The sequence below is a fragment of the Aythya fuligula genome, chromosome 3 (assembly GCF_009819795.1).
Source record: "Aythya fuligula isolate bAytFul2 chromosome 3, bAytFul2.pri, whole genome shotgun sequence".
Taxonomy (NCBI): Eukaryota; Metazoa; Chordata; class Aves; order Anseriformes; family Anatidae; genus Aythya; species Aythya fuligula.
Window position 1 is genome coordinate 77,120,884 of NC_045561.1, and position 9,853 is coordinate 77,130,736.

Consider the following 9,853-nt stretch of genomic DNA (forward strand, 5'->3'; position numbering starts at 1 on the left):
CGTTCATTTTCACTTCATAGGATCCAAGTAGTTATAACAATGCTTTGTTCAATGTCTGCTGGTGCCTGTGTTATCTGATTAACATTAGCTTGCCCAGTGCTGATCACTTATGTCTAGCTCACCAAAAACATGCTACAGAAGATAAACAGTGAAAATAAGATAAAATAATCAGCTGATAAAAGCAGTCTTTGACTGGCAGAGAGCTGAGCAGCTGCAATACTCTTAGTTTACCTGCTGTGGTTTACATTGGCATAGTCCATTGCTGATGAATGTTATGTGTTCTTCAGTACTGATATGTTCGTTAAATATTTCCACAAGACATAGCAGAGAATTTTGATATTTACCTGTTATTGGAATTTCACCTGTTGGCTCTTCATGAAAATAATCAGAAATGAAGATGAAGAGGGAAGGAAAAGAATATGAGGATTAGTATCATTTTTTTTTTTTTGAAAGTAACCATTTAAATAGATTTCCTCTTTCATCTGCAATTTTTCTGCAAGATATTAATTTGAAAATAAATATGCCTTAACAATGGGTGTGTACACAAGATTTCACAGTGAAAGCTGAGTCCTACTCTTTGAAGTACAATATATATAAAAGTCAGTGCTTTTTCAACAGAAAGACTGAACAATTAAGTATAGTTTTCACTAACAAACCCCAGGAGACTTTTACTCAGGGCTTGGTTCATAAGGAGACTCATAAATGTCAAGTGCTCAAGAAAAGCACAACAGGAATTCAGCAAAGGCTAGTTTTTCTGCTATTAAATGCTAACATGCTTAAGTCCTTTAATATTTACAGTTATCCTTATGGTCATGCCCACTACTGCTGAAAACTAATACATTGCAGCATCCTGAGTAGTAGATTAATCTCTCTTCTCATTTTCAAAAGAAAAAAAAAAATTTGCCTGAGTTACCAAAAGTGAGAAAGGCATTCATGCTCTGACTCCTTAACTGAGTGGTTGCCTAACTCTGAGGGACCTGGAGAGGCTAAGTTTTGTCTGCATCTTCTAATACTTACATTCAAATTATTACTGTCTACCTCCTGTAGATCCTATTTTAAGGATTGGTCACTGTCTTTACATGGCCTGGCCATGCGTATATCCTAACTTGGGATTAATGATTCCCTTAGACAGCAACGTACTAGAGGACTGATCACCTAAAATGTTAGTTTGACCCTCTGGTGTATACAGTATAGAGGACATTTTCTCCTCCCATCACTTCAAGAAGCTCCCACTTACTCTCATGTCTTTGGGAAACATCAGCCCCAATCATGAAATTTGTTACAGAACTAAATAGGAACAGAGTTTGGCCAATGCAGAGACTTTTATTAAAATATCAGCTTGCATGTTTTTTCTGTTGATTGCGCTGTCATATAAATTTTGGTATTCTTGCATAAGTAAGAAATGCCACCAGTTTTGTCCTCTGATCAAGGTAACTTCTCAGAATTTGAGAGTTTTTAGCGAGTGTACAGGGATCATATTATAAGTTTTATTAAAAATTCAAATCTGATATAGGATCAATTGCTGTCAAAGACTCTCATGTGTGATAAAACAGAAATAATGGAAATATGATCATTTACTAATTCACTCAATTTACTAATTCATTCATGCTAATTCACAAACTACTATAAAAATGTATTTGGTGTTAATGTGGGGACTATTCAGACTCAACCTTGTATTTCTGTTTATAGCTTTTCTCTCATTTAATGATACAAACTCTACCAATTTAAACTCCATTTACTTCTACAATAAGATTTCACGGGGTATAATGATTGAATAAATTTGGCCCAGGATGAAAGTATGAATTTATTTTACAGTCCTACTTGACTGAAACTACAAAGTCAGTGAGTATTCTGTGTCCATGACAAAATATGTTCATGCTGTGTTCACATAATAACTATCTTTACATTATTGCAAGCATACAGTACACCTGGCTGAGAAATATATGAAGCAAAGCTAAACAACTTTAGAAACAAAGAGAGCAATGGTCCAACTCTTCTTGAAGTGGAAAGAAAGTAGTTTAAAATAGATAGCACTGATGCTTAAAATCTTGAACTAGATCTGTTCAAGGATGGTTAGTTCAGAATAGGCAGTATAAGTGGAATTACTTTTGTGTATGATTATGGGTCTGCTTGAAACATTTTTTTTTTCTCTTTCCTTCTCTCTCTCTCTTTTTTTTCTAAAGGTACTGTTAACCTTTATAATCATTTCAAGCATCAGAATATAAGTTCAAGACTGTGGTACAAATTTCCCTCTGCAAAGGTCAGGAGAAAATATCTTGGCTGTCCCTTATATGGACAATATGTCAGGGTACTATAGCTCTTGATATAAAAACATTGTGGACAGTGATTTGGAGTAAAATGACCCTTATTGCAGCAAGAATGAGGTATTAGCCACTTAAATCTTTGAAGATTCTCTAATAGAAAAGAGGGCTTAGTCACTTAAATCTTTGAAGATTCTCTAATAGAAAAGAGGGCCGTCAGTGGGTCTCAGATAAATCAGTGCAGAAGACATATGACGTCAGTGAACAGATCCAGTGAACAAAAGACTGAACAAATATGAATAATGGAATCAAAGAGAGGAAAAAATTACCTAACATATTGGCAAAAATTAAAACAAAGCAAACCAAAAACCCACAACACCAGCAGCTTCATGGGAAATAATAGTTTTGCAATGGGGACTTGAAAACTCAACACTACAGTTCAGGATTGCAGAAGATCCTTCAGTGAAGGCACGTTTCAGATGCTTCATGTTCTCCCTTTCCTTTTGGAGCTGGGATTCAGAACAGCACTGTGTCTTTTGACAGGTGCTTAAGAGCAGGTATTCATCTTGTCTAACCTACAGTACATAACCTGGGAGATTAATTTAGGAAGCTTAATGGAAGTAGCTTGCCTTGCCATGCTGTCAGCTTCTGACATGAAGCAGGAAGACGTGTGTGCCTTATGGGGCTTGATCTTAGTTTTGGGTACTCTTTATAGATTACTTTGCAGCAGAATAACACATGATTTGGTCTTGATGTGCCAGGCACAAATCAAGAAATAAATCAAAGTTCCTCTCTTAAAGAGACTCTAACTAATTATCTATGAAGATCTATATTTCAACCTGTTAACAAATCAGAGTTAAATGTAAACACTGCCCTTCTGATTCTTATCTGATCATAATTACTTGCTAAAATAAACATTGATCTCAGTCTTTAGCCACTCAGAAATATTATTGATCTTTACAAGGACATTATCCTATATTATTTTATTATGCAAGAAATTCCTCCAAATACTCCTTTCTCCTCTTTCATTTTTAAAAATTAAATATAAAATGTATTAAAACAAGGACAAAATAAATAAGTTCGTTAAATAAGTCATTTCCAAACAGTAAAGTAAATCCCGAAAATATTGTCTAATTCAGTTACACTGCATGCCATTTTGATATTTTTAATAAATGATATATTTACAAAAAGATAAGTGATGTTTCTACACTCATCTAAAATCAACAGAGCATCAATTATGCTAGTAGCAGAATTTCCTTTACTTTTATAAACAGCAAATTTTTCAGAATTTGAGAGTTGCAGCTTCACAGCATTAAATTACAAATGTGTGTAGCTTCGATGTGTTCAGCTGTTACTTAGCAGACTGAGTACAATCTAAGAGTACCTGTAGTATGGAAAGGAAAGCAAGGAAATACCATTATAACATGACATGAAATAACATGACAAAATTACAGAAATGTGAATTGAGACAACATGCATCTGAAAAGCAGGTTTACGTTCCATAGACATGACATGACACATACTTGCAGTTGTTTTCAGTTTGACTGGGAAGAAAAAAGAGGAAAGAAAAATAGTAAGAACAGTGAAATATAGCTGAATGCTTCTATGGTGAAGAATGGCTTTATTTGTTTATTTGTCTTTGTTTATTTACCATATATCAAAACATATTTAGTAATCTTAATATAATTAATAACAATCTAATGACATAATAACAGTAGGGATGTTTTTCTCAACACATCATAACAGTTGTACTAGAGTTAAGGATGAATAATACTAACAATAAAAATTTTAATTCTTTACTTGCTTTCTTTCACCGAGAAGAGTGGAGATTTGTTAAACCTGTAACTGATTCACAGTGAAATTGAACTATGCTGCTTCCTATAACTGCAGCAATTTTGTTCTATCTTGTACAAGAGACACTGCATAGGAATTATGATATGCAGAGACACTTATCATAAACTACACTTATCATAAACTACACTTATTATAAACTACTTATCATAAACTATTTGCTGAGTCAAGATCTGAATAGAGTATATATAACACCTTGCTATGGAGGAGAATTAAACTGCTGCTGATCCTGAGAAATTGACTCATGCAGGAAGGCTGTGAAGTCCATATAAATACAGATACCAACAAAAAAAATAGGAAAATGATTCAATTTAAAATAAACACCTTAGGATAATAGTTCAGATTATTTGCTGGCATAACTTATTTAATGTCAATGGAGTTGCAGAAACAGAAATTTAACCTTTGATATATATATATATATATATTCAGAAAATGACAAAGGGCATTGTAAATACGTACTGTGCTACCTTAGCTATGGTATGACATGTCAAGGAAGTTTGATACTGCAAAATACCTCACAAGACCATGATTTTGTTCATTCTGACATTTGTCATATGCAATAGAATTTTACTGTTTGTTTAAATAACACTTTCAAAAGTAGTGTATGCATAAAATGCAGGAGTGCCTACCTGGTTTTGTAGTTGGAACATCCTTTTCATGCTTGATTGTTTCATGCTCTAGACAAAGGAAACATCATAACAAAATTACTATGTTTCTAAGCTTTGTTTTGTATGTCTCTTTTTTTTTTTACTTTTTTTTTTTTACTTTTTTTTTTTTTTTTAACTAGGAAGGATCACATGTATATTTTACATGAAATTTTACACTTTATATCAGGAATAAACATTAATTTTCTATTGATTCATGCAATTTGGAAAAAAAAAAAAGGAAAAAAAAAAAAAAGACAAATGTTTAGTTGCTAACAGATTATCTTCTAAGGGACCTGCATCAAAACAGTGAAACTCAGTAGTATCGCACAAAGCTTTGCATATATGGCTGCAATTAATGCTAGTAACAGTTATATGAAAGTATTAAAGAAGTCAGTTAATAGAGATTCTCCTCAATTTCTGAAATGTAATTTATAACCACCTTCCATCTATGTTATTTGAAAGGAGAGTACAAAGCAAACTCAGCAACCATTCATTTGACCTTTATGTTGAGTCAGACATACTTGAGCTGAATTCCCAAAGCCTTGAAGACATTCTATTTTGCATGGATAAATTGTATCTCGCTGTGGAAAATAAGAGAACTAGCACAGCTTTGCAGGCCATGTACCACTCCCTTCCCCCTGAGCCCCTCTCATGCTTTTCAATTTCATAATTATTACAGGAAATGTTGAGACTTTATTTTAGGTTATTGGGGTTATTGGAAATAGAAAAGATGAAAATCTTTGTTAAAAAAAAAAAAAAAAAAAAAAAAGAGGTCTATCTAGCAATAGCACTATATAATTTATACCAAAGACACAACTGCTTAAAAGGAATTGAAAATAATAATACATTAAAACAAACAAACAAACAAAACACCATCAGAACAGACTTCATAGCATAGTAGCAGCTATGCCAAATGCATGCAAATAGGGACCACAATACATTTTAGAGCTGAAGAATCAATGGACAGCTATGCCAGCCTTGTTTACAGGCAATGTCCCCCACAGCTAAAAGTCTGTATATCAGTTATTTTTTGAGCAACGAGAAGGATGCAAAGGGGGTTATAACATGGAAAATGTTTACCATGTAAGTAGCCCCTGAAAAAAGGGCAATATGCCTCAACCCTTCTGCCATTTGATGAATAATTGAACATCTAGCAACAGCAATTTCAGGTGAAGATATATTCCAAGTAACGCTGAGATGAAGACATAACAGTGAATTTCAAATAAGAAACAGTTTTTTGAGGTGTGAATTAAAACTTGCATCTTCGGAGAGTTATATTTTTTTCCCACATCTGTTTTTTTCTTGGTGGTGGAACTGTATGGGGACTGAACTGAGTTTTATTTATTTATTTATTTATTTATTTATTTATTTATTTATTATTATTTTTCAGTTTATCTTTGTATGCTGAAGGTAGTTACATAAATATAGGAAGCTACAGACTGCGTGGTATGTTAATGTTTGGACTCTTCTCATTCTTCTTGACTGAGAAAAATGCTAGATGCAGCTACATTAAAAATATTAATATGATTGATACCTAGGGAAGGTCTAGGGAAGGTCTAGGGAAGTGATTGTTCCCCTGTACTCGGCTCTGGTGAGGCCACACCTTGAGTACTGTGTTCAGTTTTGGGCCCCTCGCTACAAGAAGGACATCGAGGTACTCAAAAGAGTCGAGAGAAGGGCGACGAAGCTGGTGAGGGGTCTGGAGAACAAGTCCTACGAGGAGCGGCTGAGGGAGCTGGGCTTGTTCAGCCCGGAGAAAAGGAGGCTCAGGGGCGACCTTATTGCTCTCTACAGATACCTTAAAGGAGGCTGTAGCGAGGTGGGGGTTGGTCTGTTCTCCCATGTGCCTGGTGACAGGACGAGGGGGAATGGGCTAAAGTTGTGCCAGGGGAGGTTTATGTTGGATATTAGGAAGAACTTCTTTACTGAGAGGGTTGTTAGGCATTGGAATGGGCTGCCCAGGAAAGTGGTGGAGTCACCATCCCTGGACGTCTTTAAAATATGTTTTGATGTTGAACTTAGTGATATGGTTTAGTGGAGGACTTGTTAGTGTTAGGTCAGAGGTTGGACTTGATGATCTTGGGGTCTCTTCCAACCTAGAAATTCTGTGATTAGGAAAAAAAAAGTTTCTTTTTTTTTTTTTTTTAATTCAGCTTGAGTATTCATTCAACACAACTAATTCTTAATAGTGATATTTTGAAAGTCTGTCACTCCTGTATTAAATCTTTGTTGAGTCTTGTGATAGGGGAACTGAAGAATAAGTTGACTCCTATACTGAAGCAATTGGTTATGTTAAATAGCCTATTAAATAGTAGTGACAAGACAGTATGTTAAATGAAAATAATGTAAGGCATAGGGATACATACACTGTAGTTTTAAGCAAATATATTAAGTTCATATTAAGTCCATACATTAAGTTCAAAAAAAATCACACAGTTATGTTACAGGATTTTTTCTGATCAAGGTAGGTACCACATACTTGCTGGTTTTGCCTGGGCTACAGAAGACAAAAGAAGGTAAATTATAATATTTAGATACAAAAAAGATTTTTTTTTCATATTAAAATATTTTATTTAGTTCAGTTCTTATTTGTTATTAGCTTCTGTCACTCAAATATATACAACATTCCAGACCCCCAAAGCAGATATTTCTTAACATGTTTAGACCTTTGCAAGTCCTCCTAACTATCTGCTCCTGCTGAAATAATGCAGTATCCTGTCTTTTAACATTTATGCATTTGTGTGTTCCAAAACCATTTATCTCAAAAACTAAAAGTAAAACCTAGCTGACCCTAAAAATAATTGTGAATGTAGGTGTGAAAAACCAATAGATTCAAAGATGCAATTTCATCATTCTCCTAACTTGTTTGCCTATCACTAATGTCTAGCTTGTTAAAAATTCAAAAATTAATTTTACAGCAATTGCTTTATTACCAGAAACATAACTTATATGGTTTTGAACAAGTTTCTTGACTGCCTAGCAGTTTATGACTAGAAAAAAATTATCAAAACTATTTTTCCTGGTTAAACAGTGCTGTAAAACATCACTTTATAGTAAATTGATCGATTATCATGTGAGTATCATGTGCTTATAGAAAGCAGTATAACCAACAAATTATATAAATATTCACAGTTAGAGATAGAATCATACTATTCTGTACTGTACCTATTCTGATACTGAAGAGAAGGAAAACAGGAAAATCACATACCAAATAAGAATAGAAATGAGACAGCAAATGGCACTATTCAGTTTAATACAAAACAGCATTTTATTTTATTTTATTGAAAATATTCATAATCACCAACACCCCCATCATCATCATATCAAATAAGAATCTGTTGATTTGGCATAATTGTCCAAGATTTGGCAATCTTTCATTCTATGTTTGGATAAAGGCTACTCCAAGTAGAAATCAAGAGGCTGATATCTAGAAAAAGCTTTCAAAAAAGCTTTGTGTAACCTGTTGGTGATGATGAGACTGTTCTAATTCCTTGATGACTCTTCAGGGCTTCTATAACAGTCAACATTATTTGAACCATTATTATCACAAAATGTACAAGGTCCCAAAGACCTTGGGTTAGTTCCAAAAACACTTTCCCCATGAGAAAGCCAGTTTAAGATCCATCCAAGTCCCTGATCAAGCTAGTGCTTCATCCTCCTCCACCACTCCCTACTTGTGCACTGTTCTCTGTGCTGTAAATTGAGTCACTGGAAAGTTCTGAGCTTAAACAAAAGAAAACAAAAAAAACAACCACTGGGGATCATTTCAGAGATCTGAGTTACAGTTCCACACCATTTCATTGCCCCAGCTCAGAGACTGGAACAAGCAGCCAAGAGCTGAAACACCTTGACCTGGCTTTGTCATTGGAAAGACTGCATCTGCAGTTGCCAGTGTGCTTGATTTTCTCTAAGAACATGTTTTCAATCACATATTTCAGAATACCATAACAACTGATTGTTATGCAAATATACTACATCAGAAAAATCTGAACAGTGTTTAACACCCCCCCCCCCCCCCCCATAAATCAGGAAAGAATGACTTGTTCCTACCTGACTTCTCAGTGGGAGCTGTCTTTGGTTGTTTAATTTTCTCCTCTGTATTGTGAAAGCCACATTAAAATTAGAAATTCATGCTGTGTTAGAATAGGTAGATATAACTGGAAAAATATTTCTAAACATGATATTGTACATATGATTCACAGTGACAAAATAAATACATGCCATTAGCATCACTACTCCATTGTAGCACTGTAAAACAGCATGTATACATTATGAGTTCTGGCTGCATGGTGAGATCATACACCATGGAAAAATAAATTACTGTGGCTAATGTCTCAACTACCCGAAAACAGTCACATACCTGGTTGTGTCTTTCAGATACGTACTCAGGTGGAAACTGTTTTTTTTAATAATACAAGTATTATAACTTTGTGGACCTCACCCTGCTAAAGTGTCTAAATTCAACAATTTAGTATTGTATGACCCTGAAAGCTCAGATATTGCCTAGCCACAAATATCTATGAATTTATACATTTATATAGTCTGAACACGAGAAAGGTATGGAGACCCCCAGGCACATGCTGACTTGCACAGGCACATCCACACAGGGCAGCATCAGTTTAAATGCCAGATCATGACACATGCTACTGGACTAGCTTACCTAGATAGACCCAGCTGGATATCTGTCACAAAACCTTAGACAAGCTCTGAGCTTCTGCTAATATCATGAGAAAGGCTGTCCAAGTCCACATGCTGGTGAGATGCCCCTGGCTGTGCTCAGCACAGTTCATATGGTCCAGAGGACATGGACTACGTCAGCCTCAGCCACCAGACCTGAGCTGCCTCTCCTCCAGGAAGGCTGGGGATGAAACTTCAGGCAGAGGCACAGGCAGGGCTTCACATCCTGGTGAGGCAGGGCCTTGTCTAAAGACACTGGTCAGACTGACTGGCCCAGTCAGATGGGAACTGCAACATATTTTTTTTTCAGATCTTTACTCTGCCAGTTCGGTTGACTTGAACTTTCCTATTTTCCCAATATTTTCATAGCTCATCTCCCATTTTCTCTTTTCCCATACCTGAATTCAAACTTATCTC

The 9,853-nt window shown here is 35.2% G+C and overlaps 1 long non-coding RNA gene across 1 annotated transcript; it reads right to left on the bottom strand.

Moving 5' to 3' along the window:
- Positions 1-344: 344 nt before the first annotated feature.
- Positions 345-4,784, bottom strand: LOC116487179. The gene is made up of 3 exons (XR_004253057.1): positions 4,742-4,784; positions 3,785-3,805; positions 345-371 (listed from the first exon to the last, which is right to left on the bottom strand). It is a non-coding gene; the product is annotated as an uncharacterized LOC116487179 (long non-coding RNA).
- Positions 4,785-9,853: the final 5,069 nt, after the last annotated feature.